The sequence below is a fragment of the Prionailurus viverrinus genome, chromosome A2, assembly GCF_022837055.1.
Source record: "Prionailurus viverrinus isolate Anna chromosome A2, UM_Priviv_1.0, whole genome shotgun sequence".
NCBI lineage: Eukaryota > Metazoa > Chordata > Mammalia > Carnivora > Felidae > Prionailurus > Prionailurus viverrinus.
In genome coordinates this window covers 102,337,712-102,360,802 of record NC_062562.1, presented here as the reverse complement: position 1 = coordinate 102,360,802, position 23,091 = coordinate 102,337,712, and the positions used below count along the sequence as shown (strand labels likewise).

The following is a 23,091-nucleotide window of genomic DNA, read 5'->3' as shown; positions in this document are numbered from 1 at the left end:
TATAAATTAATAACCATCTGCTCACATTAACTTCACAGAAGCTAAGGAACCACTGAGAGGGAAGTGAAGATGATTGGCTGCAGATGACATTAGAAAAGAATAATTTCCTGAAGCATTTGTTTGGGGTTTTGTTAAATTTAGAAATATTGAGAAGCAGAGAATAGAAAAAAGGAGGATACATTCCAAGTGATGAAAATAGCATGTGCAAAATCTTAGAGGAATGAACAAATGGAAAGCTTACAATTCAGATAAAGCTCTGCTTAAAAAAAAAAAAAAGGATACCTTGGCAATTAAATTTATTTTAATGGCTCTTGAATATATATTAAAAAAAGAGTGTATAAACTCTTTTTCTTACAGTCTAGAACATAATACTGCTGTCTTAAAACCCAAACTGTGATCTAGATCCAAAAAAGAAAGTGGAGTGTATTGTCAACATCCTTTTTCCATCACCGTATTTAAAGTGGATGAAAATTGAACATATTAAAAGAGATTTGCCCTCCATTTTTCACACTGCTCTAAACTGAGCATGAACTGATGCAGGGGATCTGAGCAGTGGGGGTGGGTGGCAAAAAGCGTGTGTATTCATGACAGCAATCAGAATCAGATGCTTAATTTATGGACTCATAGCACATAAAAGGAAAAAATTCAAGCATTTACTGTAGCTGCTGCTGATTACTGACTATTCATTAAAAAGGTATTTGGCTAGTGCCAATGTAACCCCAATGTTCTTTGTAAAGAAAAAGTCTATCATGCAGTTTTCCTATAAATTATGCAGTTCCCTGTTCATTCTTCTTCAAAAACCCATGTCCTGCTTCATAATAAAGAGCTGTTTAAAGGTTCTTACAGCCTAGGGATTGTGGCTAAAATACTGAAATCACACAATTAAAGGGAAGAAAAAACTAAATTAAGCCTCCTAAAAGGTACACTGCCCAAGTTAATGCTCCCCTTGTGCCTGGGTGAAACTCACTCTGACAAGTGGGGCTAAAATGTGTGCTGGTAATTGCCTCCTTCCCCAGCACAGCTGAGCAATTGCTCTGCAACTTTGCCCTCCCAGCACATACTCATAGAATTATGATGATATGATCCCAAAATGATACCTAGACCCAAAGAGCAGTGTCTTGTAAATCCTGCAGTTAAGAAGAATAGGAAAGATTACCAAGACAACTCAGTTTTCAGCCTACTAGCATCTTTGGCTTTCACCCAGAAGGGAAAGAAACACATCCAGAATACCATCAGCACTTATGCCTTATCTTCTCTCTCTAGACAACAGTCCACACAGCCAAACACAATCCATCCACATGTTTTGGCTGCTCAGTGTCTATTCCAATTGCAAGAGCTGGAGAACATAAGAAATGGCTTTCTGGATCAGACAAATAGCTTATATCATCAGGTCATCCATGAGAAGATATGTTCATCCTCCCTGATACCAATCTCAAAAGCAGGAAGGTTGACTCTGAAACACCCCTAGATTTCTTTTCCTTAATAAAGCTAGTATGCATATAATATTGCCCCTTTTCTCCTTAAATCCTGCCTGACTTCATACGCATTTTCAGTTTTTACCGACCTCTTAAAGTTCCAAAAGCTTATAAGACCTGTTATGATAAATAATGTTTTATTTGCTTGCCTTAAAATAGCCTCTTTTTAGGGGCATGTGGGTGGCTCAGGTGACTGAGTGTCCAACTCTTGATTTCAGCTCAGGTCATGATCTCAGGATCATGGGATTGAGCCCCACATCAGGCTCCGTGCTAAGTGTGAAGTCTGCTTAAGATTCTCTCTCTCTCTCTGACTCTCTCTCTCTCTCTCTCTCTCTCTCTCTCTCTCCCCCCCCCCCCGCACCTCTCCCCCACTTACTCTCTCTCTCTCTCTCTCTCTCTCTCTCTCTCTAAACACACACAAAAAAACAAAAAACTCTTTACTGATGGCTGGCACAGTGGTAAGCACACAGATGTTTCAAGAAAAGTACATGCCAACTCGAACTAACTGGATTGGAAATATGCAAGTTCTGACCCTAAAAGTAAATGTACCACCTGACTGGCTCCCCTTGACTGGATGCCTCAGGACGCCAACCTGAGTTTTTGACTTTGAAGGGGAGACAAGCACTCGATATCTGGGTCTCTTGATTTTTTAATATTGATTTCAAAAGAGATGAGACAGGATTTTCAGTGATTCCACTAGGTTAGGGAAGTGATTCTCAATGATAAAGCTGACTGAATTTCTTACAACATGGCACAAAGCCATCTGGAAAATAAATGGGCAGGTCTTGCTTCAATCTATTCCAACCTCACTCCTATGAAAAGCAAGTGTATCATAATCTCTTAGCCAATTCTTTTATCTTCAGTAGCTGTCAAGCCCTCCACATGTCCTGCTGCTCATTATTGAGAATTTCTCCTTACTTTCTATGACCAATCAAGGAATATTTAAACTCAGAGAAGGGGTTTGGGGTAGGTCATTTATAACTGTGAAACTTTGGAAGATTGTTAGAGAGACAAATTCTAAGACTACCATGGGAAAGTCACCAGAATTCCCAGACTAAATTATGTCTATCCCCAAGCCAAACCATCTGTCACCAATTAAGTGTTGAACTGCATGTATATGAGCCAATATTCAGGTTTAAAGTCATCTATGTTATAATAGTTTTCACTCTATAAGAATGTATACTGTACAGACTCACTACTGTCTTATTTAATAGCTTAGTTAAGAGGAAAACTCATAATGCTACAAGCATGCCTTGATAACATTTTTTTCTCCTTCCTAAAATATCCCATCCAATTCAATGCCTGAACAATAAGATACCAGCTACTTCTGGTATAGAAGAAATATAGACAACATTTGACACTAATGTTCATTTTCCCTCTGCTGTAGTCACAGCTTATCGCTCCTATTTGATGGTAGGTAGACCCACTGTGTTGACTTATTCTGTTACTTATGTGACAAAGGCTGACCCACCAAGGTCAGTGTTTGGGTGTCATCCATCATGTTGCCAACACGTCTGCCATGATTGATGGGGATGATGTACTACAGGGTCTCTGACTTCTGTTACTGTCTCATTTTCTCCTCTCCACCACACTGGGACTAGAGATCTCAGGTACTGTGGCATCTCATCTAATGGTCCTCTGATTACAATGGCTCAAGAATTGGCCTGCTTTTACAGAGCAGTGGGAGACACAGTAGGGTAGGACTAGCGTTCTTGTTCACTCAATAAGTGTGCTGATGTGTAGGACCTAGGGCAAGAACTCACACTGAGTTGTAATCCTTGGGTGTAAATGTGGATGATATTTACCCCAATCCATAGCCCTAATAAATAAACACATCCCAAACATTAAGCCTGGATGATGTCAACAAGCCCATTAAAGTCACCTTAAATTTTTAGCAAAGTTAGCAATAGATCAGTGAATTTTATAGCTAGAAAAATGAAAAAAAAAAGGAGTAATCTTCTTGTTTTTGTAGATAATATGCAATCTTAGAGACATGATTAAAATCCTAACCCGAGGTCAACAGACACAATACTCTTGATTTTCAAGCCTCTCCTCCCGGCAAAGCTGACAGCTCCAACACAGGCCAGAGCACAGAAGTCGATTACGGGGAAAATGCAACTGGACTGTGTGTACACTTCCTCTTCATCGTCTTCTCCCTTTAATCAATAGCACACCGAGTCTCCAGCTTCTATTGAATTAGGTTTACAAAGCTTTTTTGTTCTCACCTGTCGCTAAGAAAAATCATTCATGGCATCCTGGATCTGAACTAGCGGAGACTGCATGAATCAAAAAGGTAAAAACGTTCCCTCCCTCGGGAGGCTGCCAGCTGTCTCATTGATTCAGTGCTGCTCTTGGCTGATTTGGAGGCTACCCTGGCACCAGTTCCAGAGAGCACCGTATAATAAGGTACCACAATGCAAACTGTTACCAGGGAGAAACAGAACATCTGGTCTGGAACAAAGGCAAAGTCCATTGCTAAGAAGCAGCCTGGCCTTTGGTGTCCAAACATGAATATGCTGGGGCCAGTCACCTGAAAGAGGGGGCTCCTGGGGCCAAATGCATGAAGATAACATAAAAACCATAAGGAAAAAGAATTTCTGAGAGAGAAATAACGTATTATTTTCGCACCATTTTTGTCTAAATGTAAAATGATAGTATTAAGTGGGGTGCTCTAAGAGCTATTTTTTTTAATTCAACCAAAAACAATGGTAAAAACTGAAATTTTAAAAGGCAGAAATCAGTGTATTTGTGTCTTTCGTCTGCATGTGTGTGTTTAATGGCTGGAAGCTTCCCTTGGTATCCTGCTGTTGTAAGCAGAGCTAATGATTGGCCTCTGTTCTGTAGAAATATTTTAGCTGCCAAGGACCTATTGATGTGGGCAGGGAGTCTGAGGAGAGTAAGAAGCAGCAGCAGTAGTGACGCCTACCCTCTGCCTTCTATCACGCTGTGCAGCTCCTCCTGGAGCTTCAGAGTCTGAGGCTATCCGGATGGCTTTACAAACCATTGTTATTTTTGTTGTTTAAGTACTAAATAACACCTCAGAAAAGGAGAAGAATTTGACTTCCAACTGCTTTAAAATCCAGTTTAAAAAAAAAAAGTGCTTACCCTGTTGACAAAGCCCCTGTCAGAGTGAGAGTCATTATACTCTACATAAGGTTTGTGTACTTCATTTCTTTCTAAAGCCATCTGTCTGAATTTAATTCACTGATAATTTTATCAGGCTCCCCATGCTTTGCCTGAAACCTCTCCATTGCATTTTTTATTCTTCACAGATGTTAACTCCTTGAGTGACAGTTTCAATGCAGTTAGAATTTTGATGAAGATACACATCCTCTCTGAAGGATCTCTCTCGTATAGACGACTTGTTTCGATGCTGCACCAGCGGTTGTGCTTTCCAACAAAAGTTGTGCTTCTCCTGGGCAGAGCCAACCTACGAGCAGAACTGTATCTAGGACATTGCCAAAGAAGTCACCAGCAGTAGTGCCATCCCGGGCACACTCAATACCCATCATTTCAGATGCCTTTTTGGAAACTGGAAATCGGAATACATCTTATGGGGATATTTCCAATCTTTCTCCCTACCTGATTAGAGCATTTAATGTTATCTTTGAGAAATGCAGACCATTAAAAGATACCATAGGGGCGCCCAGGTGGCTCAGTAGGTTGAGTGTCCAACTTCGGCTCAAGTCATGATCTCACAGTTTGTGAGTTCGAGCCCCATGTTGGGCTCTATGCTGACAACTCAGAACCTGGGGCCTTCAGATTTTGTGCCTCCCTCTCTCACTGCCCCTCCCCCACTCATGCTCTGTCTCTCTCTTTCTCTCTCAAAAAGAAACATTAAAAAAAATACTATAGACCTATTTAGAAAATTAACTTTTTGAAGGGATTGTTTCTGTTTTGTTTTTTTAAAGAGAGTCCATCTAAATGCACTTTTAGGTTGTATATAAGTAGTTTATCTCAAGTATGTTATCTAATCATTTTGAGGATAGTCTATTTTTAGTTTCCAGATTAATTTGAGAAAAAGGTCTTTGTACAGTTGATGTTACAGTCTGCTTTTAATTTTGTCCAATAAGCATTTCTAAGCATCTTTGCTGAGCAAGGTGTGATGCTGGGCACTACAGGAGGTGGATAGGAAGGTTCACAAAACATCTGCTCCCTAGGCTCTTGTGGCCCAGCAGAGAAGATGAGACACAAAGCAGACTGTGAGCAGTACAAAGTGCTACACAAACACAGGAAAGAGACAGATTTATTTAACCAGAAACATGGGTACAGACTTCAGAAAAGAGATCAATTTTCACTTGGGCCCTGAAAACTGGCTAGGACTTTGAGGAGGAGAGATGAGAGGTTCCCAGATACTGGGAACTCCATTTATAAGGGCATGGATGCGAAACAGTATGGAACAAGTTCTAGAACACAAAGGTCACCAGTCTGACTGGATCAGGGGGTGAATGAGGGAAGAACCCAGACACAAAGTTAGAGATATAAGGTAGAGCTGTGATTTGAAGAAAGAAATGTGCCACTGGTTCCAAAAGTGTCTGAGCAAGAATAAGACCTAAAGATAATGGCAGTCCTCTGCAGGATGAATGAGGAGGAAAGATATTAAAGACAGGGAAATGTTAGATGTGTTGTCATCAGGAGGGCAAAGAAGGTCCAGGTTTAGGGCAGGTGCAGTTGGAATGAAATTCAGGGAACTTGCTCAAATACTCCAAACAAACAGATGGTTTGGATGTACTCAAATCAAAAGAAAGGCGGACTGAGCAAAGCAACCTGACAAAAGGCTTTGCCAATTTGCTTCTAAGTTAACTGTTGGTGTCCCTTGTGTTGCTGCCATTTCCCAAAGGACCCTACACATCCTTTCTGGAAGTGTCTTCCTCAAATTCATGGTTTTTAACCCCACAGGGTGCACCTTTCCTAGAAGTATAATGATACCAGGTTGATGCATGGTGTGTACAGAGCCAGCTCCTGTTCCATCTCCCTGCTCCAAAAATCCACTTAATATATTGTCCTAGGACAGAGGACATACCAGATATTAAACTGGTATGAACAAATACTATACTTGATCTTAGCCAAAAGGCCGAGAAGCAATGGTGATTATTTTTTGGCTGTTAATTTAGCACTGATGTTGCTTTCACGACAGTTAGAAAGTTCCTGACACCCATTTTGTATTTATAGACTCTCAGCTTTCACTGGAAGATACCATTCTGAAATCCTGACACATGGACAAGGAAAGAAAGACCAAGAAAACAAGGCATTGACTCCTCAGTAGCCCAGGTCGAAGCAGCATATGACAGGAGGGAATGATGGGAGAGCAAGTGTAGTGCCCTAACTAAAATAATGTAGATACCATCTATAGATTAAAGTATTAAAAATAAAGAATAAAAATGTATCCCTTAAAATTGGGGATATCGATAATTATGATTGCCCCTCTGAGGGACAATATGATACATGATCTCTGAAGATCCTACTTGTCTCAGGACATGATTTGTGTTAACTTCACTAACCTCAAGGATGATAATGTGTGATACTAAACCAAGCCCCAGCCTAGAAAAATGGCATTTATTTATTTTTTTAAGATACAAGTATTTTATTTTTTTCCTAAGTCCTTATTTAAATTACAGCTAGTTAACATACACTGCAATATTAGTTTCAGGTACAGAATTTAGTGATTCATCATTTACATACAACACCCAGTGCTCCTCACAAGTACCCTCCTTAATCTCCATCACCATCCCCATTCCCCTCCCCCACCTCTCCTCCAGTAATCATCAGTTTGTTCTCTACAGTTAAGAGTCTGTTTCCTGGTTTGCCTCTCTTTTTTTCCCCCCTGCGTTCATTTGTTTTGCTTCTTAAATTCCACATATTAGAAAAACTGCATTTAGAGCAAGGTGTATAAATGCTTCCCAACTAGCAACTTAGGGGAGAATCTGGGTTAATATAGTATGGTAGGACTGGCTGGTTCTTCACCAAAACCCAGTCTCTTTTTTTCCTGAGGACATAGCCAGATTATACTTCCTGGCCTCGAGACGGATTCTGTAACTGACTTCTGCCCAACTGCATGTGATCACAAATGACCACTTACCAGCCTGAAAATCCTCCAGCTTGATCCTCTACATTCTCTTTTTTGTCTTCTGAGGAAGTAGAGGAGCAGAGAACACCAAGTCCCCAGGGAATGATGGGGCCACAGGCAGGAAGGATGGCATGAGGAGACATTTCCAACAAACCCATATTGGAATGTGTTGGGAAGGAGAAGAACACTTTCACAAACCATTACTGTGGTTAGCCACTGAGACTTAGGGGTTGTTTGGAACATCATTTAGCCTGCTCTGACTGATATACATTTAAGGCTTTAGAGTCAGACAAACTTAAGCCTTTGTTTCAGCTCTGTCACTTCACTAGCTCTACAAACCTGAGCCAGTTACTTAACCTCGCAGAGCCTCAGTTCCCTTATAAGTAAAACAGAAGAAATAGGGCTGCTGTGAACATTAAATAAAATAAAGTGTATGTAAATCTACTGGCACAGTGCCTGGCAATAGAAAGCACACAATATAAGATAGCTATAATTATCATCAGTAAAAAGAAGGCATTGCTTGTGTGTTCTCATTAGCCAGCATTTAAATGGCCTTGGAGAATGGAATAAGAAGGTAGATCAGAAATGTTCCTCTCTAGTATTTTCTAGAGACGGAAGCTACAATTATATCTTCATCTATTACCAAAGAATTACTTCTGATTAAAAGAATATCTTGTTCATCTCAAAGAATGATAAGGAAACCTAAGATTTAGAGTTGACATTCAATTCCAGTATGAAATATCTAACTCTGGCCATGATTGAATGACTGGTATGGGAAATATTCTCACTGCAACTATAAAACTGTACAGAGTATATGAGGCAATTATTTTCAAGCACTGGACAACGAACTATACAGGGCTATGATCCTTGACAGAAGGGTCACAGAAACATGTAGGGTGAGCTTCATATTGACCCCATATTTCTATCTAGGGTACTTTCTGAAGTACAGAAAGTGGTGGTCTCATTAGCCAGAGAAGACAAACTTTGGAATTTAGGGTTGCTTAAAAGGCTAGAATTTAAAGAGAAAGAGACTTGAGATGGGCAAGATGCAAAAAGTTGGATCCCCAGAACTCTGTATGGAGGTGCCCTTCATGACTTTGGCCAAGCACTAGGCTGCACTTGAGCAGGGTAAAACTCATTGAGTCCATCCAGAGAAAAGTTGCTGAAGTGATTCCTCAATGAAGATATAAGAGGTTATAAAGTGTTGTGAGAATTTAGAGTTCTAGTCAGTCACAGTGGAACAGAGAGACTTCACTTAGTACCTTGGGCATTTAGTGAAGATTCCACAAAGGCCACACATTAGAAATAAGAACTGTGCCCTAGAATAAGGGAGATGCTCTAACAGGGAAAAAAACTGTACTATATCCTTTCTAACAATGTCTAAAACAACCACAATAGTGTTTCTCAACCTCAGGACTATCGAAATATTGGATCAGATCTTTCTTTGCTGTGGGGTGCTTTATCTGTGAACTATAAAATGTTCAGAAGCATTCCTGATCTCTACTCACCATATACCATCATCATCTCCAAGTTGTGACAACCAAAAATATCTCCATACATTGCCAAATGTTTCCTAGGGTGGGAGAAATTACTCCTGGTTGAGAACCACCTCTCTACAAGATCTAAGGGATCACTATGAATTAACTGTCATCCAGAAAAACTCAAAATTCAGTAAAGAAAATAGCATAATCCATAAATTATGTTTCACCCATGACATCCAGTATACATTTTTAAAAACCACTATAATGGGGGTGACTGGGTGTCTTAGTCAGTTAAGCATCTGACTTCGGCTCAGGTCATGATCTTGCAGTTCATGGGACTGAACCCATGTCGGGCTCTGTGCTGACAGCTCAGAGCCTGGAGCCTGCTTTGGATTCTGTGTCTCCCTCTCTGTTTGCCCCTCCCTCCCTCATGCTCTCACACTCTTTCAAAAATAAACATAAAAAAAAAACCTGCTATAATACAAATAAGGGAAAAAAAGTATGACCCGAAGTGAAAAAAAAAAATTCAGTTAAAAGTAGTCTGTCAGAATGATGTGGATGCTGAAATTATCATAGAAGTACTCTTAACATGCTATTATAAACATGCTCAAAGAGTTAAAGGATATGATGAATAGAATGAGTGAATACAGAATATCACTAGAGATAATAAAACTATAAAAAAGAGTGAATTGACATTCAAGAGCTGACAAATAAAATATATGAAATACATAACTCACTGGATGAGCTTAGGAGAAAATTGGACATTGGAAACAAAGGGATCAGTGAGCTTGAAGATAAGTCAGTAGAAATCACCCAAACTGAAGAACAAAGATAAATCTTAATTTTTTAAAATGAACAGCACCTTAAAAAAACAAGCAAACAAACAAGGAACAGTACCTTAGTGTACTGTGGGTCAGTAGAAAGATGTTTAACAGGCATACAATTAGAGTATCACAAGAATAGGAGAGAAAGAGATTGAAGAAATAATCATTGAAATTTCCCCAAATTTGGTGAAAAGTATCAATGCACAGATCCAAACAGCTGAGCAAACCAAAACAGTACAAGTACAATGAAGACCATACCTGGGCACATGATAGTAAGACAGTTGAAGACCAAAAATAAAGAAATATTTAAGACCACCAAAAGGGGAAAACTGATCACACATACAAGAACAATAATGGGGATGACTCTGACTTCTCATCAGAAACACTGGTAGCCACAGGACAATGAGACAGTATCTTTAAAAATGCTAAAAAGGGGACTTCAGCTTCCAACTAAAATAGAATAACAAAACAACTTAAAAAAAGAAAACGGGGAAAATAAAATATATGAAACAATGGTTTCAAGACACTGGATATCAGTCGACAAAGGACAGTGATCCCTGAGAGACAGGAAATAAATAAGGTGAGATTCAAAATTGTCTCATTTGCATGCCTTGAGAGTTTCCAGGCCTCTAACAGGGAGGGAGAAATCAGGCAGAGCCCATCAGACTTTCTGAATTGAGGAGATAGAGCTTAGAGCCTAGGAAAAACAAGGCAGATGGAGTCTGCAGAAAGAACAGCACAAAGAGAACCTTCAAAGTCTCCAGACAGTCTCCCTGATATTCAGCACATTCATTTGGGGAAACTTTCTGGGGGACCAGGGAATTAAAGGAATAATACCCAGTGGCCTCTCAGGACAAGGACCAGTGCCCATTATCACCAGCCAGATTGAAAAGTCACATCATTCATGGAACACTGGATAAAATACTCAAAAATATTACATTAGACATGAGGTCAAAATGATGCTCTGGTCACACATAATACAATTAAAAAAGCAAGACCCAAAATGTTCAAGCTGTTTCCAAGTAACTTAACTGCATCCTAGAACATAGCACAAGAATATTTAAATGAATATAAAAATATTCAGCAGCCAACAAAATAAAATTCACAGTATCTGGCATCCAATCTAAATTTACCATAAATACAAAGAATCCAGAATATATGACCCTTAAAGAGGAGGTAAATCAATCAACTAAAACTGACCCAGACTGAGACCAATGTTAGAATTAACAGAAAAGGACACTAAAATAATTATTATGACTATATTCCATATGTTCAAAATTTTAAGTAAAGATAAGAAATATTTTTAAAAAGGGAGATTCTCCAAAGTCAGAAATCTCGGGCAATCAAACTAGATATGAAAACAGCCATGACTGGAATGAAATCTATACCTGGTTAGTCAGTTAAGCATCTGACTTCAGCTCAGGTCATGATCTTGCAGTTCATGGGATTGAAGAGATTAGATATTAGATATTTCAGAAGAAGAAAAAATAAACACGAATAAGTAACCACAGGGGCGCCTGTGAGGTTCAGTGGGTTAAGTGTCCGACTTCAGCTCAGGTCATGATCTCACAGTTCATAGGCTCGAGCCCCATGTCAGGCTTGGAGCCTGCTTCAGATTCTGTGTCTCCCTCTCTCTCTGCCTCTCCCCTGCTCACACTCTCTGCCCCTCCCCTGCTTGCACTCTCTCTCTCAAAAATAAATAAGCATTAAAAAAATTTTTTTAGAGAAGTAACAACAGAAATTATGCAAAATGAAACTCAGAAAAAAAATTTACAAAAATTAACAGAACATCAATCAGTGAGCTGTGGGCCAACTTCAAGTGGCCTAGCATTTATGTTATTAAAGTCTCTAAAGGAAAGGAAAGAAAGGGAGGGACCCAAAAATATGCTTGAAGAAATGATGGCCATAATTTCTAAATTGATGAAAATCATAAACTCACAGATCTAAGAAGCTCAACAAACCCCAAGAACAAGAAACAGGAATTAAACTACTGAGATACATTAATCAAATTGTTCAAAACTAGTGATAAAGAGAAAATCTTAAGAGCAGCCTGGGGACAGGAGATTGGGGTGGGGAGAAAGAAAGCATGTTACATTTATAAACAAACAAACAAACAAACCAATAAGGATGAGAGCAGATTTCTCACCCCAAACAAAGCAAGCAATAAAACAACGGAGCAACATGTCTAAAACACTGAACGAAAAAAACAATCTGCCAACCTAGAATTCTTACTTACTTACTTATTTATTTATGTTTATTTATTTTAGAGAGAGGGAGAGAGAGAGAGAGACAGAGTGCCAGTGGGGGAGAGGCAGAGAGAGAGGGAGATAAAGAATCCGAAGCAGGTTCCAGGGTCTTAGCTATCAGCACAGAGCCTGATGCGGGGCTCTAACTCCAGAACTATGAGATCATGACTGAAGTCAGAGGCTCAACTGACTGAGCCCATGAGGCACCCCATAGAATTCTATATCTAGCAAAAAATTTTGCCAAAAATGAAGGCAGAATAAAGTATTTTTGAGTCATACAAAAGCTGAAAGAATTTATCACCAGAAGATATGCGCTATGAGAAATGTCAAAGGAAGTCCTTCAGGCCAAATGAAAAAGATATGAGATAGAAATATGGATCTATACAAAGGAATGTAGATTACTAGAAAATGTAGCTACATAGATAAATACATGATTTTCTTCTTATTTTTTAGATCAATTTAAAAGAGATTTTACTGTTTAAACAAAATCAATAGCAATATATTACGGGATTTATAACATATGTATAAATAAAATATATGACAAAAATAGTCCAAAGTCTAGAAGGGAGAAATGGAACTGATTATTATATTATATGTGAAGTTGCCTACTAATGATATGAAGTACACTATAATAAGAATGCATTATTTTTATTCATATCAATGCTTTTTTTAAAAACTAGACATAGGAGAACCTGGGTGGCTCAGTTGTTTAAGCGTTCAACTTCAGCTCAGGTCATGATCTCACAGCTCATTAGTTCAAGCCCCATGTCAGGCTCTGTGCTGATGGCTCGGAGCCTGGAGCCTCCTTTGGATTCTGTGTATCCATCTTTCTCTGCCTCTCCCCCACTTGTGCTCTCTCTCTCTCTCTCTCTCTCTCTCTTAAAAATAAAACATTAAAAGATAGATAGATAGATAGATAGATAGAGTTCCAAAGTCAATATAGGGAATAAAACAATATTATAAAAATATTTGATTTACCCAAACTGCAATTGTACTTCTTACTCTCTGTGTGAGTTTTTCAACTTCTCTTCAGTTCCTCATCTCTCACTAAATATTTTTAGTAATACTAATTTCATTAAATTATGATGACAAACCAAACTTTAAGCTCATTGAGGAAAAAGACAGTACTTTATTTTTATATCTCCTATATCAGGCATAATGCTTGATAAATATATTTTTATATTTACTAACTTTTTCTTATGCCCTACACCTTATTAAGTAACTTTTTGCTTGGCATATAATAAGCAACAAATATTTTTAAGTGAATCCATTGCAAAGTACAAAATGATGAACTATAACAAGACAATGAATGTATCAAGTTAATTAAAATGTCATGTATTTCTATTTGCAATAAGTCAAGGGAGAACTGCACATATACAAAAAAAGTCACATTAAGAATATTTGAAGATGATACTCCATTTCTTTGCCTCAATAACATTGATATAAATATCAAAATCTACCTTACAAATGTCACCAAAAAAAGTTTATCCTTCAATGATTTAAAAAAGTCACAAGTTAAGTACTAAGGCTCTGAATTATTTGGCTAAGCACTACTTTTTTTTTTTTTTTTTTTATGAAATTTATTGACAAATTGGTTTCCATACAACACCCAGTGCTCATCCCAAAAGGTGCCCTCCTCAATACCCATCACCCACCCTCTCCTCCCTCCCACCCCCCATCAACCCTCAGTTTGTTCTCAGTTTTTAAGTCTCTTATGCTTTGGCTCTCTCCCATTCTAACCTCTTTTTTTTTTTTTTCCTTCCCCTCCCCCATGGGTTCCTGTGAAGTTTCTCAGGATCCACATAAGAGTGAAACCATATGGTATCTGTCTTTCTCTGTATGGCTTATTTCACTTAGCATCACACTCTCCAGTTCCATCCACGTTGCTACGAAAGGCCATATTTCATTTTTTCTCATTGCCACGTAATATTCCATTGTGTATATAAACCACAATTTCTTTATCCATTCATCAGTTGATGGACATTTAGGCTCTTTCCATAATTTGGCTATTGTTGAGAGTGCTGCTATGAACATTGGGGTACACGTGGCCCTATGCATCAGCGCTCCTGTATCCCTTGGATAAATTCCTAGCAGTGCTATTGCTGGGTCATAGGGTAGGTCTATTTTTAATTTTCTGAGGAACCTCCACACTGCTTTCCAGAGCGGAGCACTACTTTAATTTAAATGTTAAGTAGGGTCAAGGATAGAAAGCAAGAATAACTTACTGTTTCATCTCTAAGAAGATGCATCAGGAATATCTTCAAATCTGAGGAATATTTATGGCCCTAAAAGGATTCCCACTCACTCCTCTCATAATTAGCAATGGTGATCCTCATCAGCCCTGAACTAAGCGCTTTGCCTATATTATTTAACCTAATATTTATAACTCCATAGACCAAATATTATATATACATTACCATTTTATGTATGAGAAACCTAAATCTTAGGGACATCTACTGATATCCAGATTCACACATTTAAGAGACAGAAACAAACTTGAACAAAGTCAAGTCTGTGATTACTAAATCCAGACTCTCTTAAATACTTGACCCTACTGAATCCTTAAATTTATGTAGAAATTAGGAAATCTGATATCAGAACAGCATTCACCTAAAAAAGTATATACAATATGGTGTTCTAATATATCTTAATTGCTTATAACCCAGTTAACTTCAGTCTGACATTTTGGGAGGTCTTCAGTGATTTACACAAAAATAGCTCACTCTCGCTCTCTCTCTCTCTCTCTCTCTCTCACACACACACACACACACACACACACACACACACACACACACAAACACACTTTAGAGTCATTGTAGTGAATGGAAACAACACAGCCTTCAAAGTCAGCTAAATTTGTTTCATATTTTAGCTCTACCACTTACAAGCTGCATGTCCTTGACAGAATATTTACCTTTCTGTTCTGTGATATATAAAATAAGGACAATAGTGTAGAGCTTCTAGTGGTTTAACATAGCAGTTGTGACAGGTCCCAACACAGAGACCAGTAAATATTTCTCATCTTTTTTTTCTCCCCCCAAAATTTGTAAGCATTTAAAATGAAAGATTCTTACCAACAAAGAAATGACCTGCTAATTTGGCATTGTCCATTGACATGTGGGCAATATTGGAGATTACAGGTCATGCTTTGGTCTCCAAATATCAAAGGGCTGTGTCTGCCTGGTCTCTTCTTATAGGCTCAGTAACCTACCACCAGATGGCAGAAGATGTGTAATGAATCAGATGTAATAGCGCATCTTGACTGGGAAAAAGATAGCCAGAGAAAACAAATAGTATGGACACTTTTCACAGATGGATATAAGATATAATATAGACGATTCCTACTGTCCATGAAAAGGTAATGCTTAAGATTGCTTTCAACTCTTAATAGCTATAGTCTTAACATTTCTCAAGAGAGCTCTGGTCCATGTTAGATTCAAAGCCACATTGCTCTCAGGTTCTCAGGAGAAGGACTAAGTTAGTGTGGATCTACATTAAACTAGTTCTAATTTAATTATCATAATGAAGAATGGCAGAAACCACTTATAACACAGTGACTTTTTAAATCCATCAGCCCATACAGATATAAAATATATCTTACATGTATGTGTGTTACAATAATAAATAATATTTTTAAGTGGGATGGAGAAGAAAAAGCTCTTATCTACAAAAGAATTCTAACTAATAAATGTCTGAGAAGAGTCAATAGAATTAGAAAATCACCATTGGGAAACCACCACAGTAATAACTGATTCCGTTAAGAATCAGAAATAAATGCCAAAACAAGGGTGGAAGATTGCTGGAGAGGATATTCACATAGTTGTGCAAGTCTCACTTTACTAATAACTTACTAATTTCAAAGAGGAAAAGGTATGTTTGATAGTAAGAAAACCTGATGCACTCTATCTTAATTAATGATCAAACTTAACATCACCAGTGAAGGACAAAATGAGCTAACGTGTCTCCTAACTGGAAGTAGTGGGAATGGTACAACATCAAGTCAGTAATATTCCTGCAAAAGAAAAAAATTCACTTGGATCATAATAAAACAGTCAGACAAATCCCAATTAAAGGATTATCTACAAAGTAACTGATCTTAACTCTTTAAAAATGCCAAAAAAGCACTAGGGAACTGTCCGTGAAAGACCCTAAAGAAGGATGACAAGTAAATGCAATGCAAGATCCTTGACTAATTCCTGACTTTCAGGTTTGAAAAAATGAATTAATGAAAACATTACTGGGACAATTGTGGAATTCAGAATATGGACAGTATATCAGATCATAGTGTTATGTTAGTGTTAGATGTCTTGAGTATGAAAATAATATTGGGTTATGTCAAAAAATGTCCATTTCTTAGGAGACATAGGCTGAAAGGGGAAGTATCATGAATCCTGCAAGCCTACACCTAACTCTCAAATTGTTCAGGGAAAGAAAGAAAAAGTGTGTATGTATAATTTTCTAGGTATATACAATTTCATACATGTAGTTGAGGCCAGAGGGAGGAGCCATTTATTTCTAACACTGGCATAGTCTTCAGTCTAAACCTGTATTCTTTGGATTTGCCTTTCCAGTTGGAGCTAGAGGAGTGACTATCAGTGCATGTGTAAACCTGGATGCTCTGAGCTCTGGCAGCACGCTCATTTGTAAGGCCACATGTGGGCTCCACAGGACGGCAACATGAATCTTTATCTGAATTTATTCTCCACCTGGAATGGAAGTGGGTCATCACATCTACATCTGAGAAAGGTCAGACTTCACAGCTTCTCTCAGCACCCAAGCTGTTCTTCCTTGTATTATTACACTTTACAGGGCTCCACCAAGTCTATTTTGAGATTTTTTTTCTAATGGGGAAGTTGGTATGGTGTCTATGATCCACTGAAATATTTTTGCTAAAAGACAGACTCCAGTCTGATGCCCTACCACACCCACTGTCCCTTATGCTTGACCCTCATGCATGTTAAACCTGAAACATATACAGGAATCTGTTAGATATTGAAAGAAACAACATGGACTGAAATTCATTTGGGCATGGACTTTCCTGACAGATCTCCCCTGCTGAGTCTGGACCGACTTTAAGTTCTTCCTTTCTCCTATGCACTTTCTCAGCAGTATGACATTTGTAAAAGTGTATCTTTATCTTCCACTACTATACTAACCCAAATCCAGAAGAAACACAGAAATTCCAAGTGTTTCATGGTGTTAGACAAATCATCTGATCTCTCTGCATTTCTGTTGCCTTACCTCTAAAATAGTGAAAATAAGTATCTGATTGAGTTGTATGGGGAATGAAAATATAACCTTCTGCTTAATCAGGAGCTCCTAGAGAGTAGGGGCTCCCCCATTCATATTTGTGTCACAGCACCAAAAACTTTAAACACACATTGGGTTGAATGGTATGCCTGAATATAGATGCCTTAGCAAAGACAGTCCCCTGCTCCCATATAATTGAGGGAAGAACATTTTGACTAATAGGTCCTAGAGATATATGACAGTACGGTTGATGCAGGTAGATCCATTTTTTATATGTCTGTGTTGCTATCCTTACACTGAACACCATTAGTTCTTAGGTACAAGAAAATACTGTCTTGAGTTGGCATACTGCTGTCTAATTAGATGGTTAAGATGAACTGAGTGAAAAAAAATACTATTCAAATATTTTCATATGTTAGGACAGGGGCCAGCAAACTTTTTCTGTAAAAAGCCAGATAATAAATAGTTAAGTTTTGTGGGCTAGGTAGTCTCTGTCACAACTACTCAATGCTGTCACTGTAATAGGAAAGCACCATAAATAGTACTTAAATGAATGAGCATGGCTGTGTTTTATGGACACTGATATATGAATTTCATATGATTTTCATATGTCTCAAATATTCTTTAATTTTTTTTCAATTAGAAATGTTTATCTGAGCTAAGAACACACAAAAGTGGACATTTTTGTGTCAAGACATTACGTGTGCTAAGATAATACATGAATTTATCATGCGTTTTTATATCAACCTAAAATTCAACTTCTGAAATCATGAGTTAGATATTGAATTGAAATTCATATTTTAAGAAGAGTGAAGACAGACATAAATGTTTCCTTAAAAGGCAATTCTTTTTCAGAAATTTATTGATTTGTTTTTCACTGTTTTCTAATGACAATAAAAATTTCTAAAATTATCAGTGAAGTGTAGAAATTACTTTCACTGTGTGTAAGTAATTTAAAGTGATTAAATTAGACCTGCCTCAATAGACCTTATAGGTACTACTTACAGCACATCTACTCATTAATTTTGTACAATTATCCCCTAATACAAACAACTTTAGAGCTTCCATACAATTTTGTTGAGAAATATGTGGGTTTTTTTTTCTTTGACATATAATCATCCCAGTTAGGAGTTTGGTATATGTCAACAGCAGGGACAAATCTAGAAACCCAGTAAGAGAATTTAAACGTATAAAAAACTCACAAAGGAAAAGGGAGCATGTTAGATGATTGCCCACCCCTCTCTTACTTTTGCCCAAGACTTCAAGGCTCTATGCCTGAAAATCTGTGTCATTACCTTTTTTACATGGTATAACAAGGAGTGGGGAGAATCGAGTTATTCATTTAACAAATACATACTGTGTTCCCCTTATATGGCAAGGGCATTAGCAAAGCAGTGGTCAACCAATCAAGCAAGCTCCCTATTCTCATAGGATTTATATTCTAGTGATGGAAGATAGACAAATAAAGAAGAAAAATGTTAGATGATGGTGGGTGCAATGCAAAGAATTTCAATAGGCTAATGTGACCAAGAATAAACACCAGAAAGGCTAGTTTAAAACAGGGGATCAGAAAAAGGTCTCTTAGAGGAGGTGATACTAAAATTGAGATTTAATTTACAAGGAGAAACCTGTTGCAACAAGAGCAGAGGAGTGCATATCAGGCAAAGGAAACAACTAGTGCAAAGGCCTTGGGTAAGAATGAGTTGATCTATTTGAGAAACTTAAATAACAGCTGTGTGGCCAAAGCACAGGGAGTATAAGTGAGTGGAGATAAATTCAGGTGGGTAGGCACCAGCCAGATCAGGTAGGGTTTTGTAAGCCAAGGTAAAAACTCTGGACTTTATTCTTAGTGTGATGGGGCAAGAATATAAGGAGGGACAACAGTGAGAAAGGTGCCACAGTAGTCCAGGCCAGAGATGATGGTGGGTCTAACCTGGGTAGTAGCAATGGAGCTGAAGAAAAGTGGGTAAAGGTCAATCTGTGTTGAAGATAAAGGAAACAGTTTGGTCTGTTAGAGGAATAGAAGTAGAAATGAGGAAAAGAAGAATCAAGAATGACTCCTCCAATTTTGGTTGCAGCAACTAGATAGATGTGGTTGCCACTTGCCAAGAAAGCAAGACCAAGGGGAGGCAGGTTCTGGGTATGGACAGATCAAAAGTTCTGTTTGGGTTATACTAAGTTTGAAATACTGTATTAGTTTTCTAGGGCTGTTGTAACAAATTACCACAGACGGGGTGGCTTAACACAACAGAAATTTATTCTCTCACAGTTCTGGATGCCTGAAGTTTAAAATCAAAGTATGGACAGGGTAATAAGTTCTAACTGATTCATTCCAATCCTAAATCTATTGAAAGCTGAAAATATCTCTTTGATTAAGAAAAACAGCAGCATAATGATTAAGAGTATAGATATTTTTGGCAGGTAGATAGCCTGGATTTAATTCCTGATGCTGCCACTTACTAGCTGGGAGACTCTGGACAAACTATCTGGCCTCTGAATGCCTCCATTTCTTGATCTGTAAAGTGGGGCTACAATGCAATTGTGACACTAGCTACTTAGGAGTGAGGCACAACTTCACAGGTTAAGGGCTCAGGCCTTCACAAGACTAGTCTCACCTCAAACACTGGCAATAAGCCGAGGGGTTCCCAGGCCACCTCCACTTCTGACCAGCTGGCTAAAAATCTGGGAGTTCCCATTATCAGGTCTGATAATTTGCCAACACAACTTATAGAACTCAGTAAAGTGCTATACTATTACAGTTGTATCATAGCAAAAGAATAGCGCTCAAAACCAGTGAAAAGACACACAGGACATGATCTGTGAGCATACCAAATGCAAAACTTCCACAACTTCTCCCCATGGATTCAGGACACATCACCCGGCTCACTTAAGCTTTAATGTATGGAATTTTCCTTAGGGTTTCATTATGTAGGCATGATTGGTTGAATCATTGGCTACCTGACTAAACTCAATCTCCAGGCCCCTCTCTCCTCCCAGGAGGCTGAGCTGATGTTACATGGCTCAAGGACTCAACTCTATAGTCATATATTGGTCTTTCTGTCAGTCAGCCCCCATCCTGCTACTGTATAGGAACCTATCATGAGTGATCTAGTTACCATAAGCTATCAGAGCCTACCCAAATAACAAAGACACTATAACTGAGGAAATTCCAAAAATTTAGAGGCTCCCTCCCTACAACCAGGAAGAAGGCCAGCCAAAGTCTTCATTATATGACTGGGCCTAATGACAAAAGCTACCTCAAAGGATTGTTTTAAGGATTAAGAGAGCTAATAAATGTACTTAAAACACTGAATGGCACTAAGAAATATTAGCTACTTCAGTTGACTAAATATTAGATATTCCTACATACATTCAGTAAGTATTATTAAATCTCATACTCCTACAATATTTTCCTCCCTTGACTTCTCCAAATGTAATAGACCCCATAGGAAATTCTTGCTAAGGCTGAACTATATCTATTTTTCATCTACCTTTTCAAGATCTGTGACAAGTTTCTAATATAGTATGATCATATACCAAATAGAGCATGGTTTTTATATAAAGCCTATAAACTGTTGAGTGATTGGAATAATTACTAGCAATCAGTGCTCCTAATTAAGACTTCCTGCTATAATGTAAGATAACCAATTTATATCTTCTATTTTTTATTTTAACAAATATTTATTTAGTACCAGGTACTATTCTAGATGCTGAGTCTATAGCAGTGAACCAAAGTTATTGTCTTCATTGAGCTTGTATTTAAGTCGGAAATTCAGATAATAATCACATTTTTTAAGGAATTTATTCTATTTTATTTTATTATTTTTTTGAGAGACAGGGAGAGAGCGCGTGCATGCATGCATGTGAGAGAGGGGCAAAGGGAAAAACAGAATCTCAAGCAGGCTCCACACAGAGCCCAACATGGGACTCAATCCCATGACCATGAGAACATAACATGAGCCAAAATTAAGAATCAGGTGCTCAACCTACTGAGCCACCAGGCGCCCTATTTATTTACCTATAATATACATTTAACATATATTTAGTACATGTAACATATACTATACCTTTTATATAACATATATGTGATACAAAATAAAGCTGAATGAGGGATGGAGTGTGATGAAGTGTTCTGTATTTAATTTGGTGTTCAGAGAAGTTTTTGATGACGAGGTAATACTTAAGGAGAATCTGGAATGAAGTGGCTCATGTATATCCTGACCTGTTTTCTGCTGTTTGTCCACCAGTGGATCTGCCCCTCTGGTTTCTGTACACAATGTCTTTCTTTCTCTATCTAGACTAAACCAGTTGAACCTGTTTATAGCTGCCCATTTCTTCCACATGCCAAGGTCAGTTTGAAATTCAATGATGTTCTACACCTAGTCATTTTGAGACAGCATCAAATTCAGTAAAATTGTAATGCTTATACTGATGTTTTAAGGATTTTAGTCAGAGAGAGTGGTTAAGAGGGTGATTTTGTGGAAAGGACACAGGGGCCAACTTCAGCCATGCGGCTTAGTAATCTTTCCCTTGAGAAAGCAGCAGAGTTATTTTTTATTTCTTTTTTTTATATTCTGCAACTGCAGATTTCAGTTAATATTAAATTACTTATCAGAGAGAGTTTGGAATATGGTTTTCTTTATATTCCATTTGACTTAACATCATTTCTCTGTGGTGAAGTCTCCTTGCTATAAAAGCTCTTTTTATAGATAATTGAACCTGAGAGCAAAATCTAGGCATTTTGAAGGAAATATAGCTGATTCTCTTTCCAGGGGAAAATAATCCTGGATTCCTTCCTGAAACCAGCAAAGTATGAGGCAAATGAAGTCCTTGATTTCGATCAGAAATCCAAGACTATTCTCTGACAGTTGGGGGGCAGATCATCAAGTGAAAGCTGCCTCATCTACCCCACTGTCTATTCAAGGCATCCAGCACTCAGATAATAAATGATAGGTTAATTAAACCATTAAGAAAGAAAAAATGCATTGATAACTTATCTTCTCTTCACAAAAACTCAGCAAAAAATATTCATCAAACCCAAATTGTGAAAGAAAAATACACAGATGAAAGGAAGGAAAGAAGGAGGAAGGAAGGGAGAGAAAGGGGAGGAAGAGAAACGAGAAGGAGAAAATAAAGAACAAAAGAAAAAGAAAGAAAAAGAGTCCTCATCAAAAAGGATATCCTCATTTATGGTCAGAAAATAGCACTACAAACAGATAAACTCCTTAGTTAAAATCACAGAAGAGGTTATGTTCAACTTTATTACTGGATAGCAGGGTTGTACATTACAGACCATTACAAACAGAATCATATGAACAAAGCAGTAGATATATACAATCAAACCGTCTATTGAGGCATGGAACCACAAAGCAGAAGCAATCACCATGGAAAGCAGTGCGGTGACAATACAATTTTAAATCCATTTGATAGGCAAACTATATCAGTTGAAATTTCTCAGGATGAATGAGTTTAAAACTCGTTATCTGTAGAGCAGCCTATCCCACGATACCACTTTATTTATTCAGATGAAGATTGGAGAATATGGGTAAACATTACAGCTCCAGCCACAACATGTTTTGTAGATAAATCCTGTAGAGTATTTGTTCTCTATGCATTTGCATACAGTTCTTTTCCACTGTAGAAGAAAAGAGTGGGCCATGAGGGGAAGAGTGAAAGGGATATCTTTAAAAGACACCATGCACAAAACTGCGAAATGCCAACACGTGTTTGCCATGCAGGCCATAACAA

The 23,091-nt window shown here is 38.0% G+C and overlaps 1 protein-coding gene and 1 non-coding gene across 4 annotated transcripts in view; both read right to left on the bottom strand.

Moving 5' to 3' along the window:
* The window catches only part of NXPH1 (neurexophilin 1), a 402,419-nt gene that overhangs the window by 341,784 nt on the left and 37,544 nt on the right, over positions 1–23,091 (bottom strand). The window lies entirely within an intron of this gene.
* LOC125161417 (U2 spliceosomal RNA) lies at positions 6,371–6,561 on the bottom strand. The gene has a single exon (XR_007150620.1). It is a non-coding gene; the product is annotated as a U2 spliceosomal RNA (small nuclear RNA).